Here is a 15,969-nt window from a genome sequence, read left to right as displayed (position 1 = left end):
ATGAGTAGCTTGCATCCATGCCACCATGGCCACTTTGTACCTAGGTCCACTGAGCAAGTATTAGGGGGGCTGCGGAAGAGCCTGACATGCAGAGAATGTGAGCATTCATAAGGCATACAGATATCCACCTAGCTTCATATTCAGCACAAGGGTCACCCCAAATTAAAGGTCATTGCATTGGCAAGAAAAGCCCTCCCCCAACCTCTGCTTCTATGTGGGTATTGGTAAAGCTGGATTCAAGATCAACAGGTGGGGTCTGCCCACCTGGCCCTACTTGGGGAAGTACTTTTTCCTCCAGAATCTTTGTATACCGTCTGACTGTATAATTTCTTTGGCACTGAGCTCTGGCTGCCTTGTGTTATTCTTTACTTGAAAATATATGCTTAAAAACAAATTTAAATTAGTACTTGAGGGTAGCAACCATAATGAGCACATCTTGATATCACCAGAGACTCACTCTGTGGCTCTTACTCAATAAAGTAAAAAGCAAAATTCAGGGGAAAGTTTGATATTTAAGATGAGAAGCCCTAGGTTTGAGGCTTCCTCTTCTGCTTCTCCACGTGACCTTAGACAAGTCTTAGCACACTCCCTATGACCCCATCACGTATTCTGCCTGAACCACATGCTACGGCTTGATGTTTATTGGTTCCATGCCTTGCTTATGCTGAACCTTCCCTGTTTTAATGAAAGAAGATGCCTTCATTATCTGAATGGAGATACGAGTCCAGTAAGTTTCAGAGTTCCCTTTAAAATAGAGGCTAGTCACAATCTCTGAAAAGACTCAAAGCAAGCGGTTAATAAAGGAAACTACTATTGCTTAGGTGGTCCCAAAGTTGTAATTGATATTCATCATCTTTCTCTCCTCCCAACCATTCTGGATTTCCTGAGTATTCTGACTGGTCTTGGTAAGGACACCCAGCCGATCATCCAAGAGACATCTTAGCCCTTAGTAGCCCTTTTTGGGCTATTGTTTCTATAATTGCATACCAAGTATCATCTCTGGGCATAAAAGCACCAAGTGACATACCTGTGAACAACTTGGGTACCAGACACATGCTTCCCTGACCTTATTGTGTGGCAGCAACTCTAACTTATGATTATCAGGGTAGGTTTCCCTGCCATTAAATTAACACGTTTTTTTGCCTCTTAGTTCATTGATATGAGGGACTCAAAATAGCCAAATTCACAACTTTCAGTTCAGTGGAACCCTTACCGTGACCCCTGACAAAAGTATTCTGCCCCTGGGAACAAGGACCTCTAACCTGACTAGTGTAATGTTGTGAAGTTAGGAAGGACAAATTCTGTATTTGAGTCACTGGAAGTGATGGTGAGGGTGACCACTCCTATTTCTTCCCCTTGATTCCTACTTCCATTAATTCTAGCTATTGGAGTACAGCACCCTATGTAGGTCATTACTTCAACACATATAGTGTATCTTCATCTCGACCCTTCGCTGGCATCTTATCTGGAGCATTAAAGACTAGTCACTACTTGATTGGACTGGCTGTTTCTGGGTGATGGGGTACTTGGTTTAACCAGTGTATCCCATGATCATGTGTCCATTGGTGTACCTCCTTCGACATAAAATAGGAGCTTTGATCCAAGGCAGTGCTATATGGGAGACCATGTTGATGGGTTAGGCATACTATAAGCCCTTGGATGGCAGTGCCAGTGGAGGTTTTGTAGGCAGGAAGGCACACTTATATTGAGAGTATCAACTGCAGTAAGGACAAATGGATGTCTCCTCCAGAGAGCAAGGAGTCTGACGTAATTGAAGGTCTCCAAGTGGCTTGCTGATCCCCTTCAGAAATTGTGCCATATCAAGGGTTCAGGGTAGGTCTCTGCTTCTGGCATGTTAGGCAGTCATCACTGAAAATAGGTAAATCAGTCATGATGAGAGGAAGCCTATGCTTTGGGGCCTCGTGTGGTTTCCATCCTTGCCACACTGTCACTCTGTTCATGAGATCATTGCATCAGCACTTGGCTGGGGAGATGGGTTGGCTGATTTCACAGGACAATTCTACCTGGCTGATGAGAGCTGCTTTTATAGTGAATGACCTCTGCTGAGCATGAGGAGATACAAAGATCTGCGTATTTTGTGCCCACCTATGTGCCCACAGGTCTATGTAACTCTTCACCAGACCTCCTTGTCTCTGATCTTCCAATTCTTTTCCTTCCAGGTTCCTTCCAACCAAGCCATCTGCTACCCAGAGATCATGTATATACACAGCTCAGGTTTCTTTTCTTCACCCACAGTAAATGATGAAGCATAATGTTCCTTGTCTGCCCTCTGGGAATATTGACCACTGAGAAAATTTCCTTTTGTCACTCTTGAGTAGGGCTTTAATGCAGCAGCAAGTTTTGGCTAGTACTATCGTATTGCACTCTTTACAAACCAGCCTGAGGTCTTTTTTTTCCCTTGGTTTGTTTAAGAACTCTTCTACCCCATGAGGTAATTAAACGTGAATTGGGGCAGAGGAATCAGTAAACACATAGTAGACATGGGAGTCTGGCTCACGTAGGACAATTGACTTGTATTTTCTGGATCTGCTCAGCCTCAGTCTGAGATGTGCCACTTGCATTGCATAAAGGATTGCTGTTATGCCCACTCAACCTTATAACTTGGTGGAGCTGATAATACCCACACTATAATGGGCAGCTCTGGTTATGCAACTCGTTGATTTCATATGGGTTCAGTCTCTACTAGGGCTACTAAGAGCATGCCAGAGGTCTCACCAGTTGGTGCTTGCAAAAGATTCCACTAAATACCGCTGTACGTTATGGATACATTTCTCTGCCTCTTGTTCATATGGTCTAAGTGACATGACAACTTGCACACACAGCCTGGATAGGCTACAGAGGCTGTTCTTTTTGAAAGCCTTCAAAGTCACCTGATAATGGATCAAAACAATATTCCCAAGGGCATGTTCTTACACCAATGCAAATGGTAGGAGGAATGAGATACAAGAGCCTGTCATTTATCTTAGAGAAAATGTCTCAACCTGCCCCAGACCACCAGCATCCTAAAAATTTCAATATACGGCAGAATCCTTAATCTTCGTGGAATTTCTTATTTGTTGCACTCATTTTTCCCTAGGCCATCTATAGTAGTGCTAACTGAAAGTGTGGTTTGTGGACTGGTGCCAGTTTGTGAACTGTTTGTTACTGCTCTGCAATGAGGTAAATGCAGAAATTGAGAGGGATGCTTTTAGAAAATTCTACAGCAATTTGACATTGCTGTGACATCTAAGTTCATGATTGGTGGAGTTCTTATTTTACGAGGTTAGACCAGTGTGGGTGTTATTGAACTCACACAAACTTGTGTATATGCTATATGATATTTTAAGGTTAGTTTGTCCATTGTAATCCCTGTGTATAAATCATAAATACATGGTTGTCTACTAGCTTGATAGTAGACCTTCAGAAGGTCTGCAGAATGTCAAGGTGAACAAGGGCCTTGTGCACTACACTTTAGCAAAGAGTTAATAGAGCCCTTTGGAAATACAGTGCCCGTGTACTGCTGCCCTGACTATGTAAATGCACACTATTTTTTTCATCCTTCCTGCTGATGGGGATCAAGAATACATTTGCCACATCATTAGCTATAGTCCAAACTGGGTTGATCTAATCCTGGATAGATATCACGTCTGCCATATCAGCTGCAATTGGGACAACAACCTTGTTAAGTTTAGTCATAAACTATCATCTGCCACAATCAGCCACGTTTTCACAGGGCTGAGATTTGAAAAGGGATAAGATGTGTAGTACTACCCCCACACCTTATAATTATTTGATGGTTGTGGGGACTTCTGCAATACTCCAGTTGTAGTACTGTTTCTGATATACTATCTTGGCCAGAGGTGGTTTCAGGGGTTTCCACTTCACTCCTCCCTCCCACCCCCCACCATAATAACTTTTAATCCAGGGAAACGATATAAATATTCTGCCAGATGCCAAAGTAACCACAGAGTGGCTTGATGGGCTCAAGGGACTCACTGTGGAAGGGCCTGAGCTCAAACTCCATTCATCATTTGTCCTCTGAAACCTCTACTTTATCTTTTTCTTCCACTTTTATTGATAAATAATTGACATACATCATTGTATAAATTTAAGGTGTACAGCATAATAATTTGATTTACACACTTCATGAAATGATTGCCACAAGTTTAGTGAACATCCATAATCTCATATAGATAGAAAATTAAAGAAATAGAAAAAATATTTTTCCCTTGTGATGAGAACTCTTAGGATTTACTCTTTTAGCAACTTTCATATATAAAAAACAGCAGTATACTAATTATATTGATCATGTAGTACATTACATCCTTAGAACTTATTTATCTTATAACTGGAAGTTTGTACTTTTAATTACCCATCCCACCCTCTTAGCAACCACCTGTTTGTTCTCTGCATGAATGACTCTGTTTAGGTTTTGTAATGTTTGTTCATTTGTTTTGTTTTTAAAATTTCACATGTAAGTGAAATCATACAGTATTTGTCTTTCTCTGTGTGACTTATTTCACTTAGCATAATACCCTCTAGGCCCATCCATATTTTTGAAAATGGCAAGATTTCTTTTTTTTTTTTTTTTTGCCGTACCACACAGCATGTGGGATCTTATTTCCCTGACCAGGGACTGAACCCGTACCCCCTGCAGTGGAAGTGCAGAGTCTTAACCACTGGACTGCGAGGGAAGTCCCAGATTTCATTCTTTTTTATGGCTGAGTTATATTCCATTGTGTGTGTGTGTGTGTGTGTGTGTGTGTACCACATCTTCATTATCCATTCATCTACTTATGGACACTTAAGTTGCCTTCATATCTTGGTTATTGTGAATAATGCTGCAATGAACATAAGGGTACATATATCTTTTCAAATTAGTGTTTTTGTTTTCTTTGGATACTCAGGAGTGGAATTGCTGGACTATATGGTAATTCTATTTTTAATTTTTTGAGGAACCTCCATACTGTTTTCCGTAGTGGCTGCACCAATTTGTATCCCCACAAACAGTGCAGGAGAGTTCCCTTTTCTCCACATCCTTGCCAACACTTGTTATTTGTTGCCTTTTTGATATTAGCCTTTCTGAGAGGTGTGAGGTGATATCTCATTGTGTTTTTGACTTGCATTTCTCTGATGATTAATGATGTTGAACATCTTTTCATGTGCTTGTTGGTGATCTGTATGTATTATTTGGAAAAATGTCTATTCAAATCCTCTGCTCATTTTTCAGTGGGGTTTTTTGTTTTTTGATGTTGACTTGTTTGAGTTCTTTGTATATGTTGGATATTAACGTCTTATCAGATACAGCATTTGCAAATATCTTCTCCTATTCAGTAGGTGAAAATTTTTTTGTTGATAGTTTCCTTTGCTGAGCAAAGGCTATTTAGTTTGATGTAGTCCCTTTTGTTTATTTTTGCTTTTGTTTCTCTTGTCTGAGGATGCATATTCAAAAAATATGAATATGACTGATGTCAAAGAGCATATTGCCTATGTTTTCTTTTAGAAGTTTTATGGTTTCAGATCTTACATTTAAGTCTTTAATCCATTTTGAACTTATTTTTGTTCATGGTGTGAGAAAGTAGTCCAGTTTGATTCTTTTGCATGTAGCTATGTAGTTTTCCCAGCACCATTTATTGAAGAGGTTGTTTTTTCCCCATTGTATATTCTTGCCTCATTTGTTGTAGATTAATTGCCCATATAAGTGTGGGTTCATTTCTGGGCTGTCTATTCTGTTGCATTGATCTATGTGTCTTTGTGTGTGTGTGTGTGGGTGCCCTTACCATACTGTGTTGGTTATTGTAGCTTTGTAATGTAGTTTGAAATCAAGGAGTGTAATACCTCCAGCTTTTTCTTTCTCAAGATGTTTTGGCTATTTGGGGTATTTTGTGTTTCCATATATATTTTAAGATCATTTGTTCTAGTTCTGTGAAAAATGCCATAAGTATTTTGACAGGGATTGCATTGAAACTGTAGACTACCTTGCGTGGTATGGTCATTTTAACATTATTAATTATTCCAAGCCATGAGCATGGTATATCTTTACATCTGTTTGTGTTGTCCTCAACTTCTTTCATCAGTATCTTATAATTTTCTGAGTACAAGTCTTTTACCTCCTTAGTTAGATTTATTCTTAAGTATTTTATTCTTTTTGATGCAATTGTAAATAGGACTGTTTTCTTAATTCTCTTTCTGATAGTTCATTGTTAGTGTATAGAAATGCAACAGATTTCTGTATATTAATTTTGTATGCTGTAACTTTACCAAATTCATTGATGAAGTCTAGTAGTTTTTTGGTAGCGTCTTTAGGATTTTCTATATATAGTATCATGCATGTGCAAACAGTGACTATCTTACTTCTTTCTTTCTAATTTAGATTCATTTCATTTCTTTTTTTTTTTTTGCACTACGCAGGCCTCTCACTGTTGTGGCCTCTCCCATTGCGGAGCACAGGCTCCGGATGCTCAGTCTCAGCGGCCATGGCTCATGGGCCTAGCCGCTCCGCGGAATGTGGGATCTTCCCGGACTGGGGCACAAACCCATGTCCCCTGCATCAGCAGGCAGACTCTCAACCACTGTGCTACCAGGGAAGCTCTCATTTCTTTTTCTTGTCTGATTGCTGTGGCTAGGACTTCCAATTCTTTGTTGACTAAACATGGCAAGAGTGGGCATCCTTGTCTTGTTCCTGATCTTAGAGGAAATGCTTTCAGCTTTTCACCATAGAGTATGATATTATATATGGCCTTTATCATGTTGAGGTATGTTCCCTCTATACCCACTCTGTTGAGAGTTTTTTTTAATCATAAATAGATGTTGAATTTTGTCAAAAGCTTTATCCATTTCTAATGAGATGATCATAGGATTTTTATTCTTCAGTTTGTTAACATTGTGTATCACATTGATTGATTTGCAGATATTGAGCTTCCTTGCATCTCTGGGATAAATCCCACTTGAATACGGTGTATGATCCTTTTAATGTATCATTGAATTCAGATTACTAATATCTTGTTGAGGGATTTTTGAATCTATGTTTATCAGTGATATTTGTCTGTAATTTTTTTGTGTGTGTGCTATTTTTTCTGGTTTTGGTATCAGGGTGATGCTGGCCTCAGAATGAGTTTGGAAGTGCTCCTTCCCCTGCAATTTTTTGGAATAGTTTGAGAAGTTTAGGTGTTAACTCTTGTCTAAATGTTTGGTAGAATTCACCTGTGATTCTCTCTGGTCCTGGACTTGTATTTGTTGGGAGTTTTTATTCCTGATTCAATTTAATTACTGATAATTTGTCTGTTCATATTTTCTATTTTTTCCTGCTTCAGTTTTAGGAGATTGTACATTTCTAGGAATTTGTCCATTTCTTCTAGGTTTTCCATTTTACTCTCATATAATTGTTCATAGTAATCTCTTATGATCCTTTGTATTTCTGTGATTTCGATTGTAAATTCTTTTTTATATCTGATTTTATTGATTTGGGCCCTCTCTCTTTTTTCTTGATGAGTCTGGCTAATGTTTTATCAATTTTGTTTATCTTTTCAAAGAACCAGCTTTTAGTGTTATTGATCTTTCCTATTTTTTTAAAGTCTCTATTTCATTTATTTCTGCTCTGATCTTTATGATTTCTTTCCTTCTACTAATTTTTGGCTTTGCTTGTTCTTCTCTTTCTAGTTTATTTAGGTGTAAGGTTAGGTTGTTTATTTGAGATTTTTCTTATTTCCTGACATAGACTTGTATTGCTATGAACTTCCCTCTAAAACTCTTTTTGCTGCGTCCCATAGATTTTGGATCATTTTTTTTTTAATTTGTCTCCAGATATCTTTTGATTTCTTCTTTGATTTTGTCAGTGATCCAGTGGTTGTGTAATAGCATATTGTTTAGCCTCCACATATTTGTGTTTTTTGCAGTATTTTTGTAGTCGATTTCTAGTCTTACAGCATTGTAGTCAGAAAAGATACTTGAAATCTGACCTATCCTGCAGAATGTTCCATTTGAACTTGAAAAATAGTGTGTATTCTGCTGCTTTTGGATGGAATGTTCTATATATATCTATTAAGGCCACCTGTCTAATGTGTCATTTAAGACCAGTGTTTCCTTATTGGTTTTCTGTCCAAACGATATGCCCATTGATGTAAATGGGATATTAAAGTCCTCTACTATTATTGTGTCACTGCCAATTTCTCCCTTTGTGTCTTTTAATATTTTTTATGTATTTAGGTGCTTCTATGTTAGGTGCATATAAATTTATATTGTCATAGTTTCTTCTTGGATTGATCCCTTGATCATTATGTAATATTCTTCTTTGTCTCTTGTAACTGTGTTTATTAAAGTCTATTTTGTTTGACATACGTAGTGCTACTTCAGCTTTCTCTTCTGTTTGTGTGGAATACCTTTTTCCATCCCCTCACTTTCAGACTGTGTGTGTCTTTAGATCTGCATTTTGTAGGCAGCATATATATATATATATATATATATATATATACATGGGTTTTGTTTTTGTATCCATTCAGCCCCTCTATATCTTTTGGTTAGAGCATTTAGTCCATTTACATTTAAAGTAATTATTGATAGGTATGGACTTATTGCCATTTTGTTAATTTTGGGGAATTGTTTTGTAGTTCTTTTTTGTTCCTTTCTTTTTCTTTTGTTCTCTTCCCTTGTGATTTGGTGACTATCTTTAGTGTTATGTTTGAATTCCTTTCTCTTCTTTTGTGTGTGTATGTATTATAGATTTTTGGCTACCCTGAGATTTATATATAGCAGTCTACATATATATGATTATTTTAAGTTGCTGATCTCTTAAGTTCGAATGCATTTTAACAACCCTTCATTTTTACTCTCCCCACCCCACATTTACTGTTTTTCACATCATATATCTTTTTGTTTTGTGGATCCCTTAACTACTTGTTGTGACATAGATGATTTTACTTCTTTTGTCTTTTAACCTTCCAACTAACTTTATATGTGGTTAATTTAGTACCTTTACTGTATATTTGCCTTTACTAATGAGATTTTTTCCTTTCATAATTTTCTTATTTCTAGTTGTAGCCTTTCCTTTTCCACTTAGATAAGTTTCTTTTTTTTTTATTAGTTTCTGCTTTATAACAAAGTGAATCAGTCATACATATACATCTGTTCCCCCATCCCTTCCCTCTTGTGTCTCCCTCCCTCCCACCCTCCCTATCCCACCCCTCCAGGTGGTCACAAAGCACCGAGCTGATCTCCCTGTGCTATGCGGCTGCTTCCCACTATCTATCTACCTTACGTTTGGTACTGTATATATGTCCATGCCTCTCTGTCGCTTTGTCACAGCTTACCCTTCCCCCTCCCCACCCATATCCTCAAGTCCATTCTCAAGTAGGTCTGTGTCTTTATTCCTCTTTTACCCCTAGGTTCTTCATGACATTTTTTTCCCTTAAATTCCATATATATGTGTTAGCATATGGTATTTGTCTTTCTCTTTCTGACTTACTTCACTCTGTATGACAGACTCTAGGTCTATCCACCTCATTACAAATAGCTCAGTTTCGTTTCTTTTTATGGCTGAGTAATATTCCATTGTATATATGTGCCACATCTTCTTTATCCATTCATCCGATGATGGACACTTAGGTTGTTTCCATCTCCAGGCTATTGTAAATAGAGCTGCAATGAACATTTTGGTACATGTCTCTTTTTGAATTATGGTTTTCTCAGGATATATGCCTAGTAGTGGGATTTCTGGGTCATATGGTAGTTCTATTTGTAGTTTTTTAAGGAACCTCCATACTGTTCTCCATAGTGGCTGTACCAATTCACATTCCCACCAGCAGTGCAAGAGTGTTCCCTTTTCTCCACACCCTATCCAGCATTTATTGTTTCTAGATTTCTTGATGATGGCCATTCTGACTGGTGTGAGATGATATCTCATTGTAGTTTTGATTTGCATTTCTCTAATGATTAATGATGTTGAGCATTCTTTCATGTGTTTGTTGGCAGTCTGTATATCTTCTTTGGAGAAATGCCTATTTAAGTCTTCTGCCCATTTTTGGATTGGGTTGTTTGTTTTTTTGCTATTGAGCTGCATGAGCTGCTTATAAATTTTGGAGATTAATCCTTTGTCAGTTGCTTCATTTGCAAATATTTTCTCCCATTCTGAGGGTTGTCTTTTGGTCTTGTTTATGGTTTCCTTTGCTGTGCAAAAGCTTTGAAATTTCATTAGGTCCCATTTGTTTATCTTTGTTTTTATTTCCATTTCTCTAGGAGGTGGGTCCAAAAGGATCTTGCTGTGATTTATGTCATAGAGTGTTCTGCCTATGTTTTCCTCTAACAGTTTGATAGTTTCTGGCCTTACATTTAGGTCTTTAATCCATTTTGAGTTTATTTTTGTGTATGGTGTCAGGGAATGATCTAATCTCATACTTTTACATGTCCCTGTCCAGTTTTCCCAGCACCACTTATTGAAGAGGCTGTCCTTTCTCCACTGTACATTCCTGCCTCCTTTATCAAAGATAAGTTGACCATATGTGCGTGGGTTTATCTCTGGACTTTCTATCCTGTTCCATTGATCTATCTTTCTGTTTTTGTGCCAGTACCACACTGTCTTGATTACTGTAGCTTTGTAGTATAGTCTGAAGTCAGGGAGCCTGATTCCTCCAGCTCCATTTTTCGTTCTCAAGATTGCTTTGGCTATTCGGGGTCTTTTGTTTTTCCAAACAAATTTTGAAATTTTTTGTTCTAGTTCTGTGAAAAATGCCAGTGGTAGTTTCATAGGGATTGCATTGAATCTGTAGATTGCTTTGGGTAGTAGAGTCATTTTCACAATGTTGATTCTTCCAATCCAAGAACATGGTATATCTCTCCATCTATTTGTATCATCTTTAATTTCTTTCATCAGTGTCTTATAATTTTCTGCATACAGGTCTTTTGTCTCCTTAGGTAGGTTTATTCCTAGATATTTTATTCTTTTTGTTGCAATGGTAAATGGGTGTGTTTTCTTGATTTCACTTTCAGATTTTTCATCATTAGTGTACAGCAATGCCAGAGATTTCTGTGCATTAATTTTGTATCCTGCTACTTTATCAAATTCATTGATTAGCTCTAGTAGTTCTCTGGTAGCATCTTTAGGATTCTCTATGTATAGTATCATGTCATCTGCAAACAGTGACAGCTTTACTTCTTCTTTTCCAATTTGGATTCCTTTTATTTCCTTTTCTTCTCTGATTGCTGTGGCTAAAACTTCCAAAACTATGTTGAATAAGAGTGGTGAGAGTGGGCAACCTTGTCTTGTTCCTGATCTTTTACATTTCTTGTAAGGCTGGTTTGGTGGTGCTGAATTCTTTCAGCTTTCACTTCTCTGTAAAACTTTTGATCTCTCCTTCAAATCTGAATGAAAGTCTTTCTGGATAGAATATACTTGGTTGTAGGTTTTCACCTTTCATCACTTTAAATATATCATGCCACTCCCTTATGGCCTGCAGAGTTTCTGTTGAAAAGTCAGCTGATTGCATTATGGGAGTTCCTTGGTACATAACTTGCTGCTTTTCCCTTGCTGCTTTTAATATTCTCTATTTATCTTTAATTTTTGCCATTTTGATTACAATGTGTCTTGGTGTGATCCTCTTTGGGTTGATCCTGTTTGGGACTCTCTGTGTTTCCTGGGCCTGGATGTCTGTTTCCTTTCCCAGGTTAGGGAAGTTTTCAGCTATTATCACCTCAAATATGTTTTCTCCCCCTTTTTTCTCTCTTTTCTCCTTCTGAGACTTATGTAATATAAATGTTAGTACACTTGATGGTGTCCCAGAAATCTCTTATACTGTCCTAATTTTTAAAGTTATTTTTTCTATTTAGCTTCAGTGATTTCCACTACTCTGCCTTCCAGTTTGCTGATCTATTCCTCTGAATCATCCAATCTATTGTTTATTCCTCCTAGTATAGTTTTCATTTCAGTTATTGTATTCTTCAGCCCTATGTTATTCTTTTTTATATTTTCTATCTCTGTTAAAAACTTCTAACTTCTCACTCTATTCATTCATTTTTCTCCTGAATTCTTTAAGCATCTTTATGATCATTTCCTTGAACTCTTTATTGGGTAGGTTGCTTATCACCACTTCATTTAGTTCTTCTGTGGTTTTATCTTGTTCTTTCATTTGGAACATATTTCTTTGTCATCTTATTTTGCCTAATTTGCTATTTTTATTTCTATGTATTTGGAAAGTTGTTTATGTTTCCTGATCTTGGAGAAGTGGCCTTTTATATGAGACGTCCTATGCATCCCAGCAGTACACTCCCCTTTGACCACTAGAGCTATATGCTCCAGGATTGCCTCCCATGTGGGCTGCATGAGCCCTTCTGTTGTAGTGGGCTGACTACTGTGGGCAGTCTGGTAGGCATGGATGGCCCCTGGTCTTGTTGGTTGCCAGGCCCTGCCTTGTGTTGAGGCTGCTGGCCACTGGCAGACAGGGCTGGGTCATGAGTCAACTGGCTGCAGAGTCCCAGGTGTCCTGGGGCTAGTGCTGGTCCACTAGCAGATGGAGCTAGGTCCTAGGGTGGGTGGTTGTGGGGCACTAGAGGGTCCCAGGGCTGGTGTTGACCCACTGGTGGGCAGGGTAGGGGTCAAGCGGGTTCTGGGCCTAGTGCCAGCTCACTGGTGGGTGAAGCTGAGTTCTTGGGTCTGTGGTTGCAGGGCCCTGGGTGTACTGGATTTGGTGTTGGCCACTGGTGGATGGGACTGGGTTCTGGGTTCTTTGGGAATTCAGGTATTCCTAAGGCAACCTGCCTGCTGGTGGGTGGGACTGTGTCCCCACCCAGCTAGCTGGTTGGTATGAGATGTCTCAGTACTGGTGCTGACAGGCTGAGAGGTTGGGCCAAGTCCTGGTGCTAAAAAGTCAGAGGGAGGATTCCAAAATGGTGCTCGCCAGCACCAGTGTTCTTGTGGTAGTAGAACTCCCCCAAAATGGCTTCTGCCAATGTCTATGTCCCCAAGGTGAGCTCCAGTTGCTTCCTGCCTCCCTGGGAGGCTCTCCGAGATCAACAGGTGGGTTTAACCCAAGCTCCTTTAAAATTACTGCTTCTGTCCTGGGTCTCAGAACATATGAGATTTTGTGTGCACCCTTTAAGAGTGGAGTCTTTATTTCCTACAATCCTCTGGCTCTACCCAAAGTGAGCCCTTTTGGACTTCAAAGCCAAACGTTCTGGGGCTCATCTTCCTGTTGAAGGACCCCTGGGCTGGGGAGCCTGATACAGACCTTAGACCCCTTACTCCCTGGGAAGAACTTCTGCAATTGTAATTATCCTCCCATTTGTGGGTTTCTCACCTGGGGGTATGGGTCTTGACTATACCGCATCTCTGTCCCTCTACTCATCTTGTTTTCTTCCTTCTTTATATCTTTTGTTGTAGAAGATTTTTTTTCTGATACTCTTCAGGTCTTTCTCATCAATAGTTGCTCTGTAAATAGTTGTATTTTTGGTGTGCCCATGGGAGGAGGTGAGCTCAGGGTCTTCCTCCTCTGCCATCTTGGTCACACCCCACAGCCAAACCTCTACTCTAATCAGAGGATTGTGATGGCATTTTGGGTTCTCTGGCATTGGAGTCAGCTGAAATCCTGTATTTAATGGTCCTTGAACAGTTAAGATATTTCCTTTCCCCTGGGGCACAATCATCCTGGCAAATGCCTTGTGTCACTCTGGGGAAGGATTGGGGGTAGTGCAGGCTGTATATACTTGTGATGACATTGTAGGATATTTCCACAATATGACACAGACTTCACTTCATCTATGGGCTCTGGATATGCCCAATCTAAAAATTGGATGAAGGCCTAGAAATTTCCACTGTGGCAGCTGATGGCAGCCTTCTGCTTTCCAGCACTTGATTTTTAAAAAAGATTATAAAACCAGCATGATACCATAGGGAGTTTTCTTTTTCTCCATGATCTGTTAGCCAATACCACAGATCCCTGCAGTTCAGCACCCCTCCCCCACCTCCCCCTCCCCACCCCCCAATTACCTCAGATCTTGCAAACTCTTTTGGTAATTACATCCATTTTGCTGTTGATGGTTAAGTGCTGATACCTGTTCTATGTCATTTAAAATCCTATGATCCCCCAATTCTATTAGTGAAGGTTCAATCAGAGAAGCTGAATAAGTAGGAAATACATATCAAGAGATTTATTATAAGGAATTGGCATACATGATCGTGGGTGCTGGCTAGGCAAGTCTGGAATCTGTAGGGAGGCTACCAGGAAGGGTAGGCTGTAAGACTCAGCCATGAGCTAAAGCTACTGTCTACAAGAAGAATTTCTTCTTCTCTCAGGGAAGCTGCAGTCCTGCTTTTAAGGCCTTTCAACATTAAATTATACCTACTCTGATTACCTAGGATATTCTTTCTTACTTAGAGTCTACTGATTATAGACTTTAATCATATCCACAAAATATCTTTACACCGACATCTAGATTAGTGCTCTATTGGACAACTGGGGACTGTAGTCTAGCCAAGCTCACATGTCAAAATGACCATCACAGACCACGCCCTGCCAGCTTGGCACACATACACATCTCAGACATATTTAATATACAAATAAAGACAGTAACAATGTCCTACTCCTATCTAACATGATACAACTATCCTGAGAACAACCAAAAACATACCAACATTTTCCCTAGAAGAGATTTCAAAGTCCTTGGATGGGTGTTCACTCTTCTTCTTTGTCTTGTATCTTAAATACTGAGATATAAAGTTAACTATTATTAATACATCTGATGTTAGATGATAAGGGAATAAGAGAAGGAAAATATTCTATACTATATTTATATATTTATATTAATAATAAATATAAATATAAATTCCATATTTATTATAAATTATAATATGCTATATTATATTTATTTAAAATATAATATACATTTTAAAGTAAATTTAAATATCTATATTAAAATATTTTATACAAATATTATATCTATATTTCATAACAAAATAAGGAAGAAATACTCATAACTATTATAATCCCTGTTTCTAAAACTGGTCACATGATCATAGATGGTATGCATAATTATCTTTTCCTATTCATTTTACATTCCTTTTGTCCTCAACAAGCACTTTAGTTTGTCTTACTTCTTTGCCTCGTCAAGTGACCCAGACCTTCATTCCTGAAGTGTCTGGGCCATTAGCAGTCCTGCTTGAACTGAGTTGTGGCAGTTTTCCATTGACTATAATCACAGCACACGGAAGTACTAAGAGAGTCCTAAAGGATCTCCTGTATCCCAGACATATTTTTTTCTTATCTCCATTGTGTAGTGGCAACCCAGTTTCCCTTAAAAATTAGGATCAATCATCCCACTAGTATGGCAACCCCCTTCTTTGCTTGTTGATTCAGAGATGTGAGGAGCCCCAAGTGGCTGCATGGTCCAATTCAACGAAATCATTGTTGTGTCTCCTAGTGGAAGCATTCTTCTCTTTGGAACTAAGATCTCTAGACAAGCAGAGCCTAAAGTCACAGGGAAAGGAAGCAAACTAGCAGATCTATGAATCCACTAAACATCTAGTGGATCACTAGGGTAATAGCTAATAGAGCCACTCCCATTTCCATTCTTTGCTTCCTAGATCCATGAAGACTGGCTATGGGAAAAACAGCACCATATAGGAGATGCTGATTCAGAGCACATACAACATTCTGGAGAAGTTTGATCCAGCCCCACATGGTATTTTCACTTACCTGGCACCATAACTGAGTCTTCAAAAGGCTGTTCCACTGTTCTATCAAGTCAGATGCTTTAGGATGACGGAGAACATGGTAAGATCAGTGAATTCCATGAGTGTGGCCCCATTATTGCACTTAATTTACTGTGAAGTGAGTTCCTTGATAAGAAGCAATGTTGTGTAGAATACCATGATGGTAGATAAGAATTTTATAAACCCATGAATGGTAGTTTTGTCAGAAGCATTGGGGGCAGAGAAGGTAAATCCTTGTCCAGAGTAAGGGTCTGTTCCAGTAAGAACAAAAGATG

This window comes from Mesoplodon mirus, assembly GCF_964341445.2.
Source record: "Mesoplodon mirus genome assembly, chromosome: 7".
Taxonomy (NCBI): domain Eukaryota; kingdom Metazoa; phylum Chordata; class Mammalia; order Artiodactyla; family Ziphiidae; genus Mesoplodon; species Mesoplodon mirus.
Note: the sequence above shows the minus strand (reverse complement) of the source record.